At 39.7% G+C, this 15,000-nt stretch overlaps 1 protein-coding gene across 1 annotated transcript in view; it reads left to right on the forward strand.

The window, feature by feature from the left end:
• Window positions 1-3,861: 3,861 nt before the first annotated feature.
• The window catches only part of LOC137617464 (CCN family member 2-like), a 71,047-nt gene continuing 59,908 nt past the window's right edge, over window positions 3,862-15,000 (forward strand). The window contains 1 exon segment of the mRNA XM_068347489.1: window positions 3,862-3,929. The gene's annotated coding sequence lies outside the window, so the exon portion shown is untranslated.

Below are 15,000 nucleotides of genomic sequence, written 5' to 3' on the forward strand. Positions count from 1 at the left end.
ATGAACTGATTCAGCTGAAAATCTAATAATAATACCACGAACAGATTCGGCTGAAAATTTGATGATATAACTATGATCTGATTCTGCTGAAAATAGGATAATTACAAACTGATTCAGATGAAAATATGATGATATAATCACGAACAGATTCAACTAAATAGCTGATGATTTAATTCTGAATAGGTTCAGCTGAGAATCTGTTGATATAATCAGAAATTAATTCAGCTGAAAATCTTATGATATAATCACAAACGAATTAAGCTGAAAATTTGATATAATTTCGAACAGATTCATACGAAAATCTGATGATATCACGAACAGATTCATCCGAAAATCTGATGATATAATCACGAACAGAGTCATCTAAAAATCGGATGATATAATCACGAACAGATTCAGCTGGATGTCTGATTATATAGTAACGAACAAATTCCAGTTGAAAATCTGATGATATAATCACGAACAGATTCATCCGAAAATCTAATAATATAATCACGAACAGATTCAGCGGAAAATTTGACGATGTAATCACCAAATGACTATATAGAAGAGCTAGTTTTCGGCGAATTTCACTCAGAGTTGGCATTATGTGTGGGGGAGCCCAACGAAGCCAATTTGACCATTATAACGAATGAATTCTATGATTGGTTTGAAAACTTCTTAACCTGATACGTATGTTTTTGAAAGGTTCAATGGTGCATTCGCCGCTAATTGAACATGGCTGATGTAAGTTGCCCACTAACCGATCTTATTATTACCTTAAATTAAACAGAGAAATTTTATAAATTGGGGATAATTTGATATGTCTCGGGCTTCGTAGAAATACTATTTACTTTTAATTTCACTTGTCAAAGCAAATTTTAAAAGGATGATTACTCTCCTCGTAAAATTTTGATTCAATTACTATTCTTGCAGACGCGAATAATTAGCCTTAATGAAAATTAATAATGCATTGTAATTATTCAAATAATTCTAAATTACTCCTTTACTTAATACGAGAAGATTAGCAATATACAACAAAAACTTTCATAATTAATTTAACTTTCCCTTTCACTGCTGCGAGAGAAGTTTAAAGTAACAAGTACTCCTAATCCTTTCGTTGTAAAAGAAACGACCCTCCATTCAAGGCTGCAACCAGATACTACCGGCCCTCCTCGTCCTTCCATCTGTATTGATTTCCGTCCAGTAATGGTTAACCAAGCGAGAGATGTGACCCATTCGCCAGGCAAAGTTTCTATTCCCTTCGGCAACATAAAGGCAAACCGTGAGAGAGAGAGAGAGAGAGAGAGAGAGAGAGAGAGAGAGAGAGAGAGAGAGAGAGAGAGAGAGAGAGAGAAAGGGTATGGACAATAGATTGAAAGGGTTAATTAGCCAAAGTTCAAAGTTGACTCGTGAATGGGAGAGGCAAGGAACAGTATGATTGTCTTATCAGTAAATACCCTAGAGACTGATCATATATACATAGTCTCAGCGCCCTAACCTCCTTTCCACTCAAGTTAGGACCAGAGAGGGCCAGGCAATGGCTGCTGATGTCTCAGCAGGTAGACCTACAGGCTGCTCTAAACCACCCATCCTTACCTCACAAGGATGGCGAGGTTGCAGACACTGCACGAAACTATCGAGTTTTAGCGGGTCTCGAACGCCCGTGCAACAGATCGTCATACAGGGACGTTTGCAGTATGCTACCGCAAGTGCTTAGGTTTTGGAATTAAAAGAACGGAGTAGGAACAAAATTATAATGGTAGAGATTAAGAAGTTATGGTATATATATATATATATATATATATATATATATATATATATATATATATATATATATATATATATATATATATATATGTGTGTGTGTATGTAGATCTAGATATAAATATAGTTAGAGAGATAGATAGATAGATAGATAGATAGATTTATTGTTATATAGATAGATGAATATATATATATATATATATATATATATATATATATATATATATATATATATATTTATATATATATATATATATCAGCCGTATCCATCTGGGTCCTCAGTAGGGTTGTGTTAGCCTATTGGAAATGTCCCTATCTAGCGATCTGCTAAACTGGGGTTCGTATCCCGCTCGCGCTCGATAGTTTTTGTAGTGTCTCCAACCTCACCATCCTTGTGAGTTAGGGATGAAGGGATTTAGAGAAGCCATTAAGTCTACCTGCTGAGTCATTAGTATCCATTCTCTGTCCTTCTGCGGTCCTAGCTTGGGTGAAGAGTGTGTTTGGGTGCTAATCATATGTATATATGGTCAGTCTCTAGAGTATTTTACTGCTAGAGTATTGTCATTGTTCCTTGCCCTTGTAATTCATGAACGACCTTTAAAGAAAGATAAATAATGGTAAGCTATATTGTATGCTAAAATGAACACATACCTCTACCCACATAAGAATTTATCGACTCAATGTATATCGCAAATTGAGGCATGTCTAAGATTTTTTTTTCTTTTTAAGTTGAAAAATTAAATATGCTTTGTAGCAATTGTCATATTTATAACTTATAAATGAGGTGCATATAAACATAATTATATAAAAGTAGATTCTGAAGCGAATCAAATTCTTCATGGAAATGATGACTGAAAGCTGATGATATTGAAGTTGTACCTGTCGATCAAGTGTGAAAGGGACTCCTTTTTTACGAAATAAAATGTAATATTTAGCATATAACTGATGAAAAAAAAAAAACTTATTACAAATATATTTGGAAAGTAATGCGTTACCTCTCAGGAGTATATATTTTCTATGATCAAAGCGTAATTAGACAGGGAGATTAAGGAGACAGTGACATTGCCCTATCGAGCAGGACAATGCCCTAGAGACTGACCATATATACATATGATCAGCACCCAATGCCCCTCTCCACCCGAGCTAGGACCAAGGAGGGCCAGGAAATGGCTGCTGATGACTCAGCAGATAGACCTATAGGCTCCCCCAAACCCCCTATCCTTAGCTCACAAGGATTGTGAGGTTGCAGCGACCAAAGAAACTAACAAGTTTGAGCGGGACTCAAACCCCAATCTGGCATTCACTAATCAGGGACGTTACCACATTGGCTACCACAACACTTTTTAATTCTAGACAAGGAAATAAGACAATAATGGACATAAATATGGAGAATATTGTGATCTTTGTGCTGAAATTAATAAGTCTTAGGACTGCATGGAATGATTCTCTCTTCATATAGGTAGTTTATATATGACATTCCTATTCTATCTCTTAAGGTACTGTATATTCTTTATTCATTACTTATCATATATAGTTCATTTATTTCCTTATTTACTTCTCTCATTGGGCTGTTTTTCTTATTGGAACCCTTCCACTTATTGCATCCTGCTTTTTCATCAAGAGATATAGCTTATCTAATAATAATAATAATAATAATAATAATAATAATAATAATAATAATAATAATAATAATAATAATAATTTTTTCCAACTAGGATTGTTACTTAACTAATAATAATAATAATAATAATAATAATAATATTAATAATTTTTTCCAACTAGGATTGTAACTTAGCTAATAATAATAATGATAATAATAATAATAATAATAATAATAATAATAATAATAATAATAATAATAATAATAATAATAATTAGAAGAATTTAACGATGATTTATATTTCAGCATTACTTTCTAACAGCAACGTCGATACCATCAATGATGAAAATAGCTATATTATTATTATTATTATTATTATTATTATTATTATTATTATTATTATTATTATTATTATTATTATTATTATTATTATTATTATTATTATTATTATAAAAGCATTCAATGGAATTTCCTTTCCCTCAACTATCTTTTCATAGCTGTTTCTTCTCTTTTTCTTTTCAGAAACCGTCGAGCATTGAACGTAAATAGAAAAACCAGGAACGTCAATTAACGGGATTTTAAGGTAATTTTGTTTTTCCATTAAGTCCTGAATGCTTCATTTAAAATACTCGACCTCCCCCGATGTCATTTGCCATTTATTTGGTGGTTTTCATTTCTAAATGCTGTGTTCGTTGTTTTTCTTTTTTCTTTTTTTCTTTTTAATTCTACGTTGTTTTGTTTTTTTGTTGCTTTTTTTTCAAATGCTGTGTTCAGTATCTCTTTTACTTTGATTTTCAAATTCTACGTTCAGCTTTTTTTTTTCATTTTCATTTTCATATGCTGTGTTGAGTATCTTTTTTACTTCGATTTTCAAATTCTACGTTCAGCTTTTTTTTCATTTTCATTTTTAAATGCTGTGTTCAGTATCTTTTATACTTCGATTTCAAATTCTACATTCAGTTTTTTTTTTTTTTTTTTCAAATGCTGTATTCAGTATCTTTTTACTTCGATTTTCAAATTCTACATTCAGCTTTTTTTTTCATTTTCATTTTTAAATGCTGTGTTCAGTATCTTTTATACTTCGATTTCAAATTCTACATTCAGTTTTTTTTTTTTTTTTTCAAATGCTGTATTCAGTATCTTTTTACTTCAATTTTCAAATTCTATGTCCATTTTTTTTTCAAAATGCTGTGTTCAGTATCCATTTTACTTCGATTTCCAAATTTTAATTTCATTTATATTTATTTTAATGCGTTCAGTGGGTTTTTTTTTAAATGTTGTGTTCAGTTTGTTTTATTTTCATTTTATTTTCAAATGATATTAAGTATCATTTTTTCATTTCTATTTTCAAGTAGATGTATTAAGTTTCACTTTTCCATTTTTATTTTAAAATGCTCCGTTCATTTTTTTTTTTTTATTTATATGCTGTGTTTACTTGACTTTTCAAATGCAGCTTTTGTTTTAATTTACCAATGCATTGTTCATTTCCGTTTTTAAACGCAGTTTTCAAATGGAGGGTTAATTTCTATTATAAAAAAATAGATTTAGTTTCCAGTTTCAATTGTAATTTTAATTCTCGAAGCGGCGTTCCATTTTCATCATTGATTACAGACTTTTAGTTATTTTAATTATTGAAATGCACATTTCTTTAATTTCTTTTTTTTTTTTTACTTTTCTATAAAATTATAACTTGTTTTAATATATATGGTTAATTCTAATTTCCAAACGCTATACCTATATTAGGCCTAATTCGTATATGCCTATCGCCATTAGAAGTAAGTTTCATTTCATATGGTTTTGTGAAAATCACGTATGAATGGTTGTGTACGTGTGTGCATAAGTGAGTGTGTTTGTGTATTTGATGTCCTTATTTCACTCTAATAATGTATTTATTATTTTTATTAATGATATATGTCTTCTTGTCAGTGGCTGTTTATATATATATATATATATATATATATATATATATATATATATATATATATATATATGTATATATATATATTTTTTTTGGGGCTCAAGCCATGTCGTCCTGATGGAAGTTCCTATAGGGTAGCTTCCTAAGGTATATTACAACTACGGCGATATTCCCAGAGAATTTACCTTAAGGTACCAGAATTCTAACTCCTGGAGCGAGTATCCCTCGTGAAAGGGATATCGCGACATATCAGAGGACGTATTCTAGACACGTCACATGGCAATCTACATCCTGGACAGAGATTCCGTCTCGTAGGAGGTGATTGACGAGATATGAATTCGGGAAAGAAAAAGGGGAGCCGCTCCCAAGGCTTCCCTATCCCCCGATTCGTATGCGTGCCTGGCGCCAATCCTGGCGCCATCTGCATTCCTTTTTGCGTAGCTTAACAACTCGGTGTTTTTTCCTGTTTTTCTCGCAAATCTTGGATTTATTCGGCTTTTCATGGCTTCTTCGTCTTCGTTGGCCTCTGATAAGTTGAGTATAGTGTCTGTTATGTATAAATGTAGGCTCTTGGTAAAATTTTGAGTGATTAATAGGATTAATCTTTGATACAAGAGCCGTAGCCTACCAGAGGTGTCCTGGACACTGTCGCTCGCTAGGTATAAATTAGTTAGTCAGAGCGACATTCCTGGTTGTTTTGCTTTAATAAATTTTAGCTATTTAGCTTTACATAGGATTTCCTTTCGTGCTTAGTATTATTTGGCGAAGTATTCGCCATTCTGGCCTACGCTAGGCCATGTAGCCTAGTCGTTTGGTCCTAGTACTTCATGCATGAATTTGGTTTTTCCGAGTGTAATTAAAATTTTATTGAAGCTTTAGGCTATATTTTATACATTTTAGACTGTGTGGAATATTTCCAAGATTGTATACGTGTGAGTTTCGGTGAATTAGGTAATCGATTCTCTTGGTGCCTAGGCTAATTGCTTATGGAGCCTTAGTATACTTTATCATACTCCCCGGTTGCTTTCTTTTCTTCGGAGAAGGTATGCAATCCCTTTCCCTCTGTTTAAGCCTTGGGCTTATCCCTAAGTGGTTTTTTCCGAATTTATTTTCGATAAAACTATACTAGGGTGTTACTGTACCTTCCTGTTCCTGTAGTTATGGTTCAAGAGGGACAGAACAACAGAGTTTTTAGTCTGAGTCTGTGTTGTCTGGCTTGGGGCAGAGTCCCCCTCGCTGACCTAACACATACAAAGGGAGCTTAGCTCCCTTAGGTCACTACCGAAGGTTTCTGTAGTTATGATTCCTTCTTTTGTGATCGACCAGACTAAGTCCTGTTGCTGTTCTCGGGGGAGGATAAGTTCTTCCCTTGGGAGTAGCAACGCCTTCCTTGCTTTGGTGCTCTGGAAGCTGGCAAGTATTGCTGGCCTTTACCCTTAGATCTCCCTTAGGCTAAGATAAGTTTCTTGGCTGCGGGTGATCTGTCACTAAAGCAAGGTTGGCAGGACCCTCTTGTCCCTTCCCCCTCTATCTCCGTAATGGCCTAGCCATTACTGTACTGTACCTTGCCGGCCGGCAGAGCTGGCCGGCAGGGGTCTTACTGTACTGTACGTCGTTCTACTTCTGGACCTAGTATAGGTTGGGATGTGGAATTGACTCAGCCCATTGCCGGCCGGCAGAGCTGCTGGCCGGCAAGGGTCTTATGTTTTCGAGTGCTGCCCGGACCTCTCTTGGTCCCTCATCCATGCCTGCCGGCAGAGCCGGACGGCATTGGTCAAGGAAGCCTGAATTAGTTTCTCCCCTTCCTTATATGCACTCTTTCGGTTGCCGGGCTTGGAGGTTGTGTACACTCTTATCCCGGCATCCATTCTATTTTCTTCTAGTGCTGTACCTGTCCCGGCTGCCGGCCTATGAGGCCGGCAGCCGGGCAGGTGTAGTTCTCTGGTTCTTTTGCTGCCGGCTGGCATCGGTCTTGTACCTTTGCCGGCCGGCTTATGTCAGCCCTTGTCTGCCGGTCACCAAGAGTGTGGCCGGCAGCTGGGTACTACCTTGTGTAGTTGCTGGCCGGCAGCCATTGCCGGCCAACACTGGCTGTTACCGGCCGGCAGTAGCTGCCGACCGGCACAGGCATTTGAACCAGAGTGCTGCCGCCCTATAGCTGTTAAGTAGTATACTTTAAAGCTAGTTGTGGTGTGTGCCGGCCGGCAAAGGCAGGCCGGCACACATCCCCCTTATACTGTACTAGTATTCTTCTGTATAGCATATACAGTAAGAAGAAAACTATAGTAAAGGTTTTGGTACAGCACTGTATCTTCTAACACTATTGTGTTTTCTTGCACAACCCTTTGCTGTTGCCCTCAGATAGGAAGCTGAGTTCTTCCCTGTCTATTATCCAGGATTTTAAAATCATTGCTTAGGTGTGAGCTCCACCTGTTTCCTCTGGAAACCTTGCATTGGTTACTCTAGAAGAGATAAACCATTTTGATTTTATTATCTGGAAGGCAGCAACAATGGGTTGTGAGGGAAACACAAGTGTGTGTCTTTCCTTTATGAATTGTTATGCTATAATATGCATATCCAGTGATACATAGTTCACTTGATACTCATGGAAATTTCTTCTCTTTACAGGAGGACCCTCCGAAGTGCGGAAATGTTTTCTGCAATGTCCGCAGCAAGAACCTCTGCGGACATGAGTGTTGTAGGAGACACGCAGCATGCGCTGTCTCCAAGGATGATCTCCAGTATTGGGACCCTCAGGTATGTACTGTATGCACTAACCTGATTACTGAGGCTTTTGATTCTCCTAGAACGGCGGAATCAAGGGATATAGCAAGGGAAAAGCTTCGTACTTGGGTAAGGGGCTTCAAGAAGAACACCTCTGGCCCTTATCTTCCAAGTGAGAAGATGAGGGCGTATCTTTTTCCCCAGGCATCAGCTGATGCAGTGATTCCCCAGCCTCAAGAGGAGATCCCTCAAGATCAAGTCCAGGTGGACGTGGAAGTCGCAGTTGCGATGCAAGACATCCAGTTGGATGACAGGATGTCTGACCTGGACGAACGTTTGGAAGAAGACCTCCTGGCAGAAGGTCAGGATGAAGTTCAAACCCCGGATGTCATAGAGGATGTGGTCGACGAGGTGTCGGCTACTCCGGTTCAGATGCTGGAGCCTATCCCCTCAACATCGGCTGGTCTCCCAGTAGAACTGGGACAGGCCCTCTCTTCGATTGTTGGAATGATCCAACAAATGCAGAAGGAGAATCAGGAGAAGGCGGCTGCAATGGAACTGCGTATGCAGTCCCTGGCAGAATCACATGGGCCCCGGAAAAGGCTCAATGTGAAAGACCTTCCCATATGCTCAGATGCTAACCCATGGAGGTATGCTGAGCACATGCCGATGACGACTGGAAAGATCGTCATCTCGGATAAGCTGGGCTCAGTTCCCCTAGAGGAAGTAGAATTCTGGCCCAGCAAGGCATCATATCCGGACTGCTATGTCCGGCTGAGAAAAGAACCAGCTTCAAGGGAGGAGACAGAGCCGAAGGAGGTCATTATTATGGACCACGCTAAGGCTCAAGCCCTACTTTCATCCTCGATGAAAGAGAGGGGCTTCTCTAACTCGAAGGTAGCTGCATTGAGCAAGAAGCTCCCTTCTTTTGTGTCCTCTCCTGATAGAGCCTTCCCCTTTTTACAGAAAGGGTTTGCGGCTGTCCTAAAGGCAGTCGAGGCCGGCAAGCCTTGCCCCTCCCTGGAGGAGTGTAAACCCTTGTCGCTGGCCCTGCCTATGGACCACAAAGACTGGAAGGATGTCCATCTGACATTCTCAGTGGGAAAGTTGGAGGCTGATATTGCCGGACGGCAATTCGGCGAGGACCTCCCCAAGCTGTCCGAATCTCTTTTACGAAGAGAGTTCGAGACAAAAGAAAGACTGGCTGCCTCAATGTCTCATCAGACTACTCTTGAGACGATGGCAAGTGACCCCAAGGTCCATGAAATGTTCATGGTAGTGGCTAAGTCTCACCTAGCCACAGTGACGAAGGACCTTTATGGCTTCGTCAAGGCAAGGAGAGCTTGCAGGTTGTTCGTGTTCACCGGGGCTTCGGTGAGACACGAGCCAAGGAAGTTAATCTCCTCCAACATTTGGGGAAAAGACCTTTTCCCTACCGATGTGGTCAAAGAGGTTGTTGATAAGGCCGCCGTGGAGAATAGAAACCTTCTCCAGAAGTGGGGCCTGGCTATCAAAAGAAAATCTTCCCCGGATGAGGGTCCTCAACCAAAGAGGAAGAATATGAGGACTAGGCTACCGTCTCGGCCAGCCAAGCCTTATAGACAGCAACAGCAACTGCAATTGCCATTGCCTCCAGTGCCCCAGATGGTGGCACAAACCCCGACTACTTTTCAGTGGGTACCCCAGGCTGTGCCAGGTCAGTCAACCACATTCACCCCAACGTTCGAAGGACAGTCTTCTTCCTTTCGTGCAAAACCTAGAGGAGCAGCCAGAGGCTCGTCTAGGCGCCCCTCAAGGGGAAGGGGATTCAGAGGTGGTCGTGGTCAGGGAGGCAAGACCTCAGGACGGCAGTCCAAGTGAAACGATACCGGTAGGAGGGAGACTTCTGAAATTTCGGGATCGGTGGACCTTCGATCCCTGGGCCCAAAGCCTACTCAAGAATGGACTGGGCTGGAGCTGGTACAGCACTCCACCCCCGTGCCTTCGGTTTTTCCAACACTCCACCCCCGTTTTGGAGGAGTACGTTCAAGAACTGTTGGAGAAAAAGGTGATCCGAAAGATGAAGTCCATCAAATTCCAAGGGAGGCTGTTTTGTGTTCCCAAGAAAGACTCGGAAAAGCTCAGAGTCATTCTGGACTTGTCGCCACTCAACAAGTTCATAGTGAATTGCAAATTCAAGATGCTAACACTGCAACACATAAGGACCTTACTGCCCAAGAGGGCATACTCAGTCTCTATAGACTTGTGAGACGCCTATTGGCACATTCCAATCAGCCGTCGACTCTCCCCCTACCTAGGGTTCAGGCTACAACGGAGACTGTACGCCTTCAGAGCCATGCCATTCGGGCTAAACATAGCCCCAAGGATTTTCACGAAGCTTGCGAGCGCAGCTCTCAAACAATTACGCCTAAAGGGAATTCAGGTAGTAGCCTACCTGGACGACTGGCTGGTGTGGGCAGCATCCGAAACCGAATGCTTGCAAGCTTCCAGTCAGGTGATCCAGTTCCTAGAGTACCTAGGATTCAAGATCAACAGAAAAAAGTCTCGACTTTCTCCATCCCAAAAGTTCCAGTGGCTGGGAATCCACTGGGACCTTTTGTCACACAGTTTCTCCATCCCGACGAAGAAAAGGAAGGAGATAGCGGGCTCTGTCAAGAGACTTCTAGATTCCGAAAGGATATCAAGACGCGAACAGGAGAGGGTACTAGGCTCTCTCCAGTTTGCTTCAGTGACAGACCCAGTGCTAAGAGCACAGCTAAAGGATGCAACCGGAGTTTGGAGAAGGTATGCATCAAACGCGCGAAGAGACCTGAGAAGACCAGTGCCGCCTCGGCTACGTACTCTTCTCAGACCTTGGTCCCAAGCCAGACATCTAAAGAAGTCGGTTCTTCTTCAGCCACCTCCCCGTCGATGACGATTCACTCAGACGCCTCAAAGGAGGGATGGGGAGGTCACTCTCATCGGAAAAAAGTCCAGGGGACTTGGTCCAAGCTATTCAGGACCTTTCATATAAACTTTCTAGAAGCTATGGCAGTGCTCCTTACCTTAAAGAAAGTCTCCCCGCGTCACTCGATCCACATAAGATTGGTGATGGACAGCGAGGTGGTTGTGAGATGCTTGAATCGACAAGGGTCGAGGTCACCACCTCTCAACCAAGTGATGTTAGCCATTTTCCGATTGGCGGAAAAGAAGAAGTGGTACCTGTCGGCAGTTCACCTTCAAGGAGTCCGCAATGTGACAGCGGACGCTCTATCCAGGTTCACACCGATAGAGTCGGAATGGTCCTTAGACGCAGGATCATTCTCCTTCATTCTGAATCAAGTCCCAGAACTACAAATAGACCTCTTTGCGACGAAAGACAACAAGAAGTTGCCCCTGTACGTGTCCCCGTACGAGGACCCCTTAGCGGAAGCAGTGGACGCAATGTCCCTCGACTGGAACAGATGGTCCAGGATTTATCTGTTCCCTCCTCACAACCTTCTGTTGAGGGTCCTCAACAAACTGAGATCCTTCAAGGGGGTAGCGGCAATAGTGGCCCACAAGTGGCCGAACAGTATGTGGTTCCCCTTGGCGTTGGAACTACAGCTGAAGTTCGTGCCGCTACCACATCCAGTTCTGACCCAGCGAGTCCAGAAGTCGACTGTCTGCGCTTCATTACAGAAAACCCGGACCCTGCAGCTCATGATTTTCTCGCCCTTGCGGTGAGAAAGCGTTTCGGGATTTCGAAAGCCAGCATAGACTTCCTAGAGGAATATAAGTGCAAATCGACTAGAAGGCAATATGAGTCATCTTGGAGAAAGTGGGTGGCCTTTGTAAAGGCAAAGAATCCGCAGGAGATCTCAACAGACTTCTGCTTATCTTTCTTCATCCACCTCCATGGCCAAGGGTTGGCAGCTAACACGATTTCAGTGTGCAAATCCGCTTTGATGAGACCCATTTTATTTGCCTTCCAGATCGACCTAGGTAACGAGATCTTTAATAAAGTTCCGAAAGCCTGCGCTAGGCTCAGACCTTCAGCACCTCCAAAGCCCATCTCATGGTCTTTAGACAAAGTTCTTCATTTCGCCTCCCTGTTGAGCAATGAAGAATGTGCGTTAAAGGATTTGACGCAAAAAGTTATTTTCCTATTTGCACTCACGTCCGGGGCCAGGGTTAGTGAGATCGTAGCCCTCTCGAGAGAGGCAGGTCATGTTCAGTTCCTGGATGGGGGGGATCTGAACCTGTTTCCGGATCCTACGTTTCTCGCCAAGAATGAGTTACCCACCAACAGGTGGGGTCCCTGGAGAATCTGCCCTCTGAAAGAAGATGCATCTCTATGTCCAGTAGAATGCCTAAAGGTCTATCTTCGTAGAACTTCAGACTTCAAGGGTGGTCAACTATTCAGGGGAGAAACATCAGGCTCAAATTTATCTCTGAATCAACTCAGAGCGAAAATCACATATTTTATTCGCAGAGCGGATCCTGACAGTACACCCGCAGGTCACGATCCGAGGAAAGTTGCCTCATCCCTAAATTTCTTTAATTGTATGGATTTTGAACATCTCCGTTCATACACGGGCTGGAAGTCTTCCAGGGTGTTCTTTCGCCACTATGCGAAGCAAGTAGAGGAACTTAAGAGATCTGTGGTAGCAGTGGGTCGTGTAGTTAACCCTACTGTTTAACTCTGCGAGGAACAGTGGTCTTAATTGGGACGATTAAGTCCAGGGTGAGTGTGTAGGTACATACTGTACTACAAACTAAATGAGGGCACCAAGTGCCCATATAGACTGTTCCTTCTTTCAAAGGTGAACCTAGCATAAGTTCAGACATGTGTGCCGAGCGTTTCTAACGCTAATGTGATTGATTTGTAATACAGACTTTTATGACTTGATACCTTGGTATCTTATTAAAGTGGTGTTTAATGGTTTTTCTTTCAGATAAACAAGTTCTGTTTACTATCATACTTATACTTAAAGTTTTGGGTTACCCTCTTTTATATATATATATATATAATTGTTGTTAACCTGTCTGTTTATTATCTGTCAATAAACTTGTTCTTGAGAACCTTGCGTCTCTTTCACCTGTGTCAATTTATTGGTATAATTGAGCATTTTGATTCTATGTATCTTATCTGGGATAATTCTGATAGAATTATTCTGTTATGCAAGCTATGTTGCATTGGTTTATGTAGTCCCCTAATGGGAGGACTCTGTCCCATAAAGGGACGAGGGCAGTTTTATTAGTTTCTTCCTATGCGGATATAAACCTTTGTCCAATACAAGTATTGTGCGGATTACTGGTCAATATATATTGACGCAGTGGTTCTATACAAACTATGCTTTACTTAATATAGGGCGAGACCACTATATTAGCTTGCCTGGTATTCATACATAGATATATGTACTCTTCGAGACTTTCCAGAGTCTAGTAGGACTCTTCCCTGTAGGGGGCAGGAAGCTCTAACATAGTTTATAGTTAGATGAAAAGATGTATAACGGTAACATCTTAGGTCTCTAGGTCTAGTCGACCGGGAAAAAATTACCTCCGGGGAGTACGGCACGTTCTGAGAATCCACAGATACAGTAATGCTCTGGTACACTTCCATCAGGACGACATGGCTTGAGCCCAAAAAACGGATTTTGAGCGAAGCGAAAAATCTATTTTTGGGTGAGATAGCCATGTCGTCCTGATGGACCCGCCCTTGCCTTTCTAAGAAAGGGCTGTAGGACCCCTCCCTACATACAGTATCTGTAGCACCTCGTGTACGCTACAAGGAATACAGATGGCGCCAGGATTGGCGCCAGGCACGCATACGAATCGGGGGATAGGGAAGCCTTGGGAGCGGCTCCCCTTTTTCTTTCCCGAATTCGTATCTCGTCAATCACCTCCTACGAGACGAAATCTCTGTCCAGGATGTAGATTGCCATGTGATGTGTCTAGAATACGTCCTCTGATATGTCGCGATATCCCTTTCACGAGGGATACTCGCTCCAGGAGTTAGAATTCTGGTACTTTAAGGTAAATTCTCTGGGAATATCGCCGTAGTTGTAATATACCCTAGGAAGCTACCCTATAGGAACTTCCATCAGGACGACATGGCTATCTCACCCAAAAATAGATTTTTCGCTTCGCTCAAAATCCGTTATATATATATATATATATATATATATATATATATATATATATATATATATATATATATATATATATATATATATTTATATTTGTATTTATATATACATATATATATATATATATATATATTATGCGTGTTTCTGTGTGTACATATATATATATATATATATACATATATATTTATATATATATGTATATATATATATATATATATATATATATATATATATATATATATATATATATATATATATGCATGTTTGTGTGCATATATATATATATATATATATGTATAAATATATATATGTATATATTGATATATGTATATATATATATATATATATATATATATAGATATATATATATATTTATATATATATATATATATATATATATATATATATATATATATATGTATTTAGATATATATATATATATATATATATATATATATATTTATATAAATATATATATATACATATATATATATTTATATAACTGCATATACATATATATATATATATATGTATATATATATATATATATATATATATATATATATATATACAGATCAGTCAGCCATCCTCTCTCTTCTGGTTTTCGTGGTGTGTGCAGTACTATACAGTATTCCAGAAGTTCTATTCTAACTATGACCATATCATGAAAGGATATTCCTAATCTTTTATTGAACACTTATAGTTTATAGTTTCTATATAACTGATATATTTTAACGTTATTACTGATCATAAAATATTTTACATATTTATATTCTAATTGTATATAATTTGTGTACTAGTCTCTTATTTCCATTCTTCACTGAGCTACTTTCCAGCCCTTGGGCTTGTAGCATTCTGCTTTTCCAACCAGGATTATAGCTTGTCTTGTCTTAATAACATAA

Source organism: Palaemon carinicauda, chromosome 2 (genome assembly GCF_036898095.1).
Source record: "Palaemon carinicauda isolate YSFRI2023 chromosome 2, ASM3689809v2, whole genome shotgun sequence".
Classification (NCBI taxonomy): Eukaryota; Metazoa; Arthropoda; class Malacostraca; order Decapoda; family Palaemonidae; genus Palaemon; species Palaemon carinicauda.